This window comes from Nothobranchius furzeri, chromosome 6 (genome assembly GCF_043380555.1).
Source record: "Nothobranchius furzeri strain GRZ-AD chromosome 6, NfurGRZ-RIMD1, whole genome shotgun sequence".
NCBI classification, from domain to species: Eukaryota; Metazoa; Chordata; class Actinopteri; order Cyprinodontiformes; family Nothobranchiidae; genus Nothobranchius; species Nothobranchius furzeri.
This window is the reverse complement of record NC_091746.1, coordinates 80,438,287-80,445,253: the sequence shown is the minus strand read 5'-3', so window position 1 is coordinate 80,445,253 and position 6,967 is coordinate 80,438,287. Positions and strand designations below refer to the sequence as shown.

The following is a 6,967-nucleotide window of genomic DNA, read 5'->3' as shown; positions in this document are numbered from 1 at the left end:
TCATGTCTGCAGCTGACCGATGGCATGTAGGTCAGTCTGTAGACGTCAAATGATCATTTCTGGACTTTACACAGTAGTCGCCAATACACAATGAGTAACAAGCCTACTTTATTGGCCAATAAGGCATGTACTGGTTGTAATGACAAATCAGTTTAAATGAAATAACTTTTACTTTTGACTTGCAATAAAATTCCCTAAATGCTCAAGGATAAAACTTGATGGCTTCCAACCCGTTATTCGTTCTAACGAGGGCTGCAGTACTTCGTGGACGATTCTCACTCGGCCACAACAGCTTTGTTCCTCATGTTGGTCTCCAGTCTAGTCACGGTAAAGCTTGGTTTATGCTTGACACATTCACTTTCCACGCGGTGATGCGGCTCGCGGATGGAACGCGCTTCACAACTCGCAGCGTTTATGGTTCATGCGGCTTGTCTCTGAGGTGAGCCAATATTCTCCCAAACTGTAGGGGGCAGCATGGAGCTCTACGGCATGCATCCAACACTACACCATAGAAGTAGAAATTACTGTTTACAACATGGCATTCCAGCATTTTTAACAGTGTTCTCGTCTTTTCCGACAGTGCGAGTTATTTCTCTCCAAGAATTATTAACAACATGTTGATCACGGTGATCTCTGAGAGCTGAATCATACAAATGTCTGTATTTACTAACCTCTGCCATACTAGTTCTTGCCGTTCCGCCATGTTTTTCCGCGTTCGTCCGTCCGCGTGGTTAGAAATTTTCCGAGGTGCGCGTTGCAGAAATTCTGGGCCGTGTGGAGGGGCGTGGTTGTTAAAATGACGCAACTTTTCCACGCGGAGCCGTGCGGACCTCGCGGACGCGTCAAGCATAAACCAGCCTTTAGCTGTTCGATGATCTATTTCTCAGGAGCTGTTGAAAGTGAAGCAAGCACAAACTGGGAAGCCAGGCCACCAGGAAACATCCCAGTGCTCCTGGTGGCCACAACTGGTCTGGAGTCCCAGTTCTCATTCCATTTAAATGGTTTCTGGAAGTAAAACCTCTATTTGAAATAACCAGTTAATTCTGAATGGGAAGAATAAACTACTCGGGTATTAAAGCAGAGGAGGCCAGAGAAAAGGCAGTTCAATGGTGCTCAGAAATGAGTTATAAAGGAAAATCAACTCTTATAACTTCAACATTCAAATGGAATCAGATGATTTTATTGAAAGAAAAAAAAAGGCTAACTGCTAATCTATCTGCACAGCTAACCCAGTTAAAATAAACAACCACTCACACACAAAGCCGCAGAGTTCAACCTGCCTCTGGCCCTTTAACACAAGAAGTCCCAAGAATTTCAACATCCCCCCTGAAGCGGGGTCAAAAGACCCTTAGGGTTAGGGTTAGTCCACATTGATGACTCAGATAGCTCCAATTAGCATCCCTTCATTTGTAAATGTGGCCATTGCCAGAGGAATCAGCAGGGGGGAGGAGAGATGAATTCACACAAAAGTCACATGATGTTGTGCTGCATTATCAAGGTCATTTTGCCAAATGTGAGAGGACTAGAAACATGAGACATGAAAACATGAGAAAAATTTTCACTTTTGAAACATGAGTGACCTGTTTGGGTTTAACACTTCCCACCTACCTGAACCTTCCCAGGACCAGCCACACATCCCACTGAGAACTAACCACTCCGGACTGATTTCTCTAATTGAGTTATGTGCAAAAACAAAGATGCTTAACAACAACGTCAGAAAAGTGACATTAAATCAAATCAGTTAAAACCAAAAATCTTCCTCTGCTCACTTTTAATAATCTGACTCTGGATAACAGCTGAGGAGGTCCCATCATCTATTTTTCAGACAGCCACCGTATTCTCCACCTCAGCTGGATCCAGGCATGTATACGGCACCTCCAGCTTGCTGTTTCTGACCTGGATGGCGGTACTCAACACCAAATCTCCTTGGAACTCTTGTATCACCGTAAGAGCAACTTCCTCTGAAGTTGTCCTCAGGATACTGGCCAAGAGAGACCTGACGAGATAAATAACAGATGCATTCTAATATTCATCATCCATAACTGTTAATGCTAATGTTTCATTGCACCAGCATGTCAGTGTGCTATACTTCACACCATGTCAATGAAAAATCGAATGTAGGTTTATCGGACTGCTTGCTCAGCAGCCACAAGGTGTCCATGACCAAAACTGTTGTGTTGCTACCATGGAGGCCTGCGTAGCTTCTCCCTTGGTGGCTGGTGGGGGGAGTTGCAGGGAGAGGGGATTGTTTGGCATCCAGCCGCCGTAGTCAAACTGAAGAATAAACCATTTAGAAATAATCATTTTATTTAACGCTGAAAACAAACCAAGAAGCTGGACAAAACTAGGCGTACTGAATAAAAACCTGTATATTATAAAGACTCACACGTCCAGAGTTGACAGCAGCATGCTGAGTGGACCAATGAAGATCACCATGGTAACCAACTTTGCCAGCTCTGCCGCAGTGGTACATCTCTTTGGGATTCCTGATGATTGGAAAGAAAGTTTTGGTAATTTATCAAGGAACTGTTTTAAGGGAGTATCCTTTGGGTACTCCTGCTGTGAGCATTGCCCCAGGTCATGGTTAGGGTGACATTTTGGCCTCAGGGGATCTTATGGGCTTTACACATTAGCGTCGGCACAATCAGGGTTTGGTCAGGCTGGATGGCGTGAGTTCGGTCTTGAACGGGTGGTGTGGTGTTCACATACAAATCCGAGGGACTTCTCAGGAATGTGGAAATCCTCGAGCCTGTGGGCGCAGGAAAGTCTGCGGTGTCCGCCATTATAAGGTAAACAAGTGCGGACATGAGCTGTGTTGCTTTTGTTAAAGTTAAAAGTCCCATCAGTTGTCACACACACTGATGTGAGAGGGAAATTTGTTCTCCGCATTCGACCCGTCCTCTGGGGGAGCGGTGAGCTGCAGACAAGGCTGCGCTCGGGAACCATTTGGTGGTTTAACCTCCCAATCCAACCCCTTAATGCTGAGTGTCAAGCAGGGAGGCATTGGGTCCCATTTTTCAAAGTGGAGACTCTGAACCACATTATTTTATTAATTTGCTGTGTGTGTCCTCATAATCTTGTGCCACACAAACACACACACACGGATTTCTCCCCTGAGCAGCTGTCTGCTTGACAGGGCAAGGGCTCCGATGTGGAGAACAGGCGCGCAAGCACGCACGCACGCACACACGCACGCACACACACACACAGAGCTATTCTCTTCTCTCATTCCCACACTGATCGGCAGCTTCGGAACGGCAGCTCCGCGCCAGCCAATCTGTCCGTAGTGTCGCCTCATTCCCAGTCTGACTGCTGGGGAGAAGGTCTGAGAAAAAGAGTCGCCTCGGCACCGAAAACGCAAATCTGACCTGTGTGTGAAATCAAATTCTGGTGCTGTTCGGTACCTTTTGGGGCCGTGCCGACGCTAATGTGTAAGCGCCATTAGTGAAAACAGGCTGCCTACCCCAGGAAATGTGGACCGGGGCACGTTGCTGGAGTCTACTCAGGGGGTGCTTGTCAATCCTTGGCTCTTGTATCTCAGCTGGCCTCAGCCCAAAGTTTCCACAGGTCGCCCATTTCCACGTGGTACCTGAAAGCAGGCGAAAGCCTGAGCGTGCCGATTCCCATCGGCTTTATTGGAACGTGGGGTGTCTCCTCACCGCTGACATAAGGAGTTGGAGCTTGTGTGTGAAGCTGACTGATCCCAACTAGAAGAAGTACTCAAGCTGGTCATTTACATAAAACTGCAGCCCGGATGACCTAACCGTAACCATTCTGCCCTCTTGAGCCATGACCGCCCCAATATGCCACTCAACTACTCAGACAGCTTTTTATAGATTAATAATTTACAAATCTTGACAGATAGCTGCTGGTTAATTAATGCAAAACTGCACATACATACTCAATTGAAAAAGGTTTTCACATGTTTCGTGCACAAATCCGAGGTACTACCTGCAGGAGCTTACCAATAGTCTTTAGCACGCTGCTTAAGCTCTTGCTCCCGACTAAACCTGCCAAGAGGAGCGTTGTCCTCAAACAACCTCAGAGCTGAAAAGTAAAAAACAATCAGTGTGCTTCCTGGTTATTAACAGAATATTCTGTTTAAATCAACATGCGACAAATCCTATTTTCAGCCTTGTCTACTATTTCTAAAAGTATTAGGGCGCAAGACTAGCTTTGGTTTCAGGACATCAAGAACCATACTAAGGCTAATACCTTTAAGCTATTAAACAAACAAAATGTTCTTGCAATACAAAGTTATCCAGAAACAAAACTAAACAAAAAGAAAACCACTATTGTTTACTCTGTACACTCATACTAGACAACAAGTCTAGAACAAGTCGTTTCACAACATCTCTTTATTTTTGTTTAGTCTTTTCCAGTTACTCTGTGTGTCAGTCAGCAGTTTGGTCTTTCAGTCTTTTTTTTAAATATTTTTAATTACAAATATTATGATTTCTGGACCCTAATTTTTAATTGCTGGATCTAAATGGTCCATAGAGAGAATACAGGATGTTGGATGAACACATTTACAACAGACCTGTTCCCTCCCTGAAGACATGCACCTCACGTCAGTGATCCAGCGGAAGACGGGAAAGCTGTAAGTTTCTCCTTCAGGGAACTTGACTTCCACTTCAGTTCAGTTCAGTTTTAGTTTATTTGTCATATGCAAGTTAGCACAGGGTCAACATTGCAATGAAACGTGTATGACGAGCAGCGGTCTCTCAGCAACATGATACAGGAGAAAATATAATAAAATATAATAAAAATATAATAAAATAAAGCAAAAAAATATAGTAAGGAGCAAAATATTAGAGAGACATGGTAAAAGGGAAAAGATGACTAAATATATATGTGTCAATAAAGAAAATCCTGAAAAGAAATTTGACGGGAGGGCAGATGGGATATTGCACAGGAATGAGCTGCAGAAAATTACAGTATTGCACTTTAGATATAAATTACAGTATTGCACTTTAGATATAAATTACAGTATTGCAGGATATAAATTATGCAGGATATAGATTACAGTGTTGCACTTTGGATATAAATTACAATAACAATAAAGTGAAGTGACCAGTACGGATTAAATATAGTACTTGTGAAGCTGCAGGGTAGCTTCTGAGTCCTGTGTTGTGTGTTTAGGTGTTGTGGTTGAGGTGTCGTATGGCTTGATGATAGAAACTGTTTTTAAGTCTTGTAGTCCGAGCAGACAGACTCCTGTAACGTCTGCCAGATGGTAACAAGGAGAACAGCTGATGTGCCGGGTGGCTGTGGTCCTTGATGATGCTGTGTGCTTTCCGGAGGCATCGTTGGAGATAAATGTCCTGAATGGCAGGAAGCCTCATGCCAGTGATGTGCTCTGCTGCTTTCACCACCCTCTGTAGTGATTTACGGCTGCTGGCAGAGCAGCTTCCGTACCACACTGTGATGCAGCTCGTCAGCAACTTCAGGAGGGAAACCAGTTGTCTTGTGGAAAAATGAGAAGTGGCTGTTTGTCCAGCTCTATTAGCAGTGTTTTTCCAATGGAGTCATTGCAGGTCAGAGCGAAAGTTGTCTCCTGGAGAAACGACAAGGACGATAAGTGTCTTTAACAAACTAAAGCATCTCACGAATCAGCTTAAAATCACTATGAAAGTGGCTCGAATGAAGCATTATTAGAAACTTTTCTTTCACATTTTAAAACCAAATAAAGAAAAAGACATAACAAAAATGCTTCATCCTTGTTTCCCTTCAGTAAAGAGTGCCATTACTATGTTATTGATGGAGATTGTGAACTTACCGCTCCTTTAATAAAGGATGAAATCGCCGCAACCGAAGTCCTCTTGCCCCATCTGTCCTCACCAACTTAATGTGGACAATATTTAAAGAAACAATGTGTAGTTTTTACCATTAATTTCTGTAAATACCCATCAAAATGTTGTTGAAAATGAATGAAATGATGCCCAGTTGTTGAAAAATGTTGGTGGCTTCATAACATATAACCATAAAAAATCGGGTCTAAAATATATGGGAGCGGGTCTAACTCTCTGGGCGACGCCATATTAGATGCCATGTTTCTTTCTACGGGGGCCTATGAGGACAAACTGCATTTACTTACTTACACTTTCACCATTCATAAATGTTGTTGTTTTACACATTTACCTATTCACTTGTTGCCAGTGATGAAAGGGATACTTGTTATTTTGCTAAAATTTGCATTCCCTAGGGCTTTTTGACCCTAATGGGCATTCGTTGGTAAGGTCTTACTCCAACACAAAGATACTGCTTGCCTGCAACGATTTAGGCATCTACTGCCCTCGTCGCCAGAAAAAATACACACCGTCACTTTAAAGTAGTGAACACACACAGTTAGTTCAGATGTAACCATATTCACTCCTAAACATGGATCACATCTGATGGTGGGAAGAGAGAACTGTGTTATCAGCACAGGTTGAGATGAAGGCAAACCAAATTACTGGTATGAAAGAGACGGGCCAAATTAAAATGTTTCATACGTTGGTTAAAAAGACCAAGACGCTTTCCTGGAGACCTGCTGTATCTCTGCATCACACCTTCACGGTTTCTCCTTTATCCACTGTGTGCTGTGAAAGAATCACAACAGTTATGGTGGCAAATGACAGAATTGATCAACTTCTCATTTTAAATGTCAAAGCGCAAAGATGCAGTATGCATATTGCAAAATCACAAAAGTCACAAAGTATTTTTCACAGAAAGCAATTTTTATAACATTTTTGTCACTTTAGAGCACTTGTAACACAAATTATTTAAAAAATTTTTTTATAAAAGAATCATCATCCAATAAAACACACAAAAATAGAACAGCTATAAGAATTTTGACACTTTTTATAATACAGTGATTTATTTTGTTCAATCATATTTTCTCAATATTTGGTACATTTCAATTAAATTCCATTTATTTATGTAGCGCCAAATCACAAGACACATCAGAAAATAAGCATTCCAATTG

General features: G+C 42.5%; 1 long non-coding RNA gene across 1 annotated transcript; it reads right to left on the bottom strand.

The window, feature by feature from the left end:
• Positions 1–5,422: 5,422 nt before the first annotated feature.
• On the bottom strand, positions 5,423–6,619 carry LOC139070398 (uncharacterized). Its single transcript, XR_011520925.1, has 3 exons — positions 6,495–6,619; positions 5,780–5,844; positions 5,423–5,557 (listed from the first exon to the last, which is right to left on the bottom strand). It is a non-coding gene; the product is annotated as an uncharacterized lncRNA (long non-coding RNA).
• Positions 6,620–6,967: the final 348 nt, after the last annotated feature.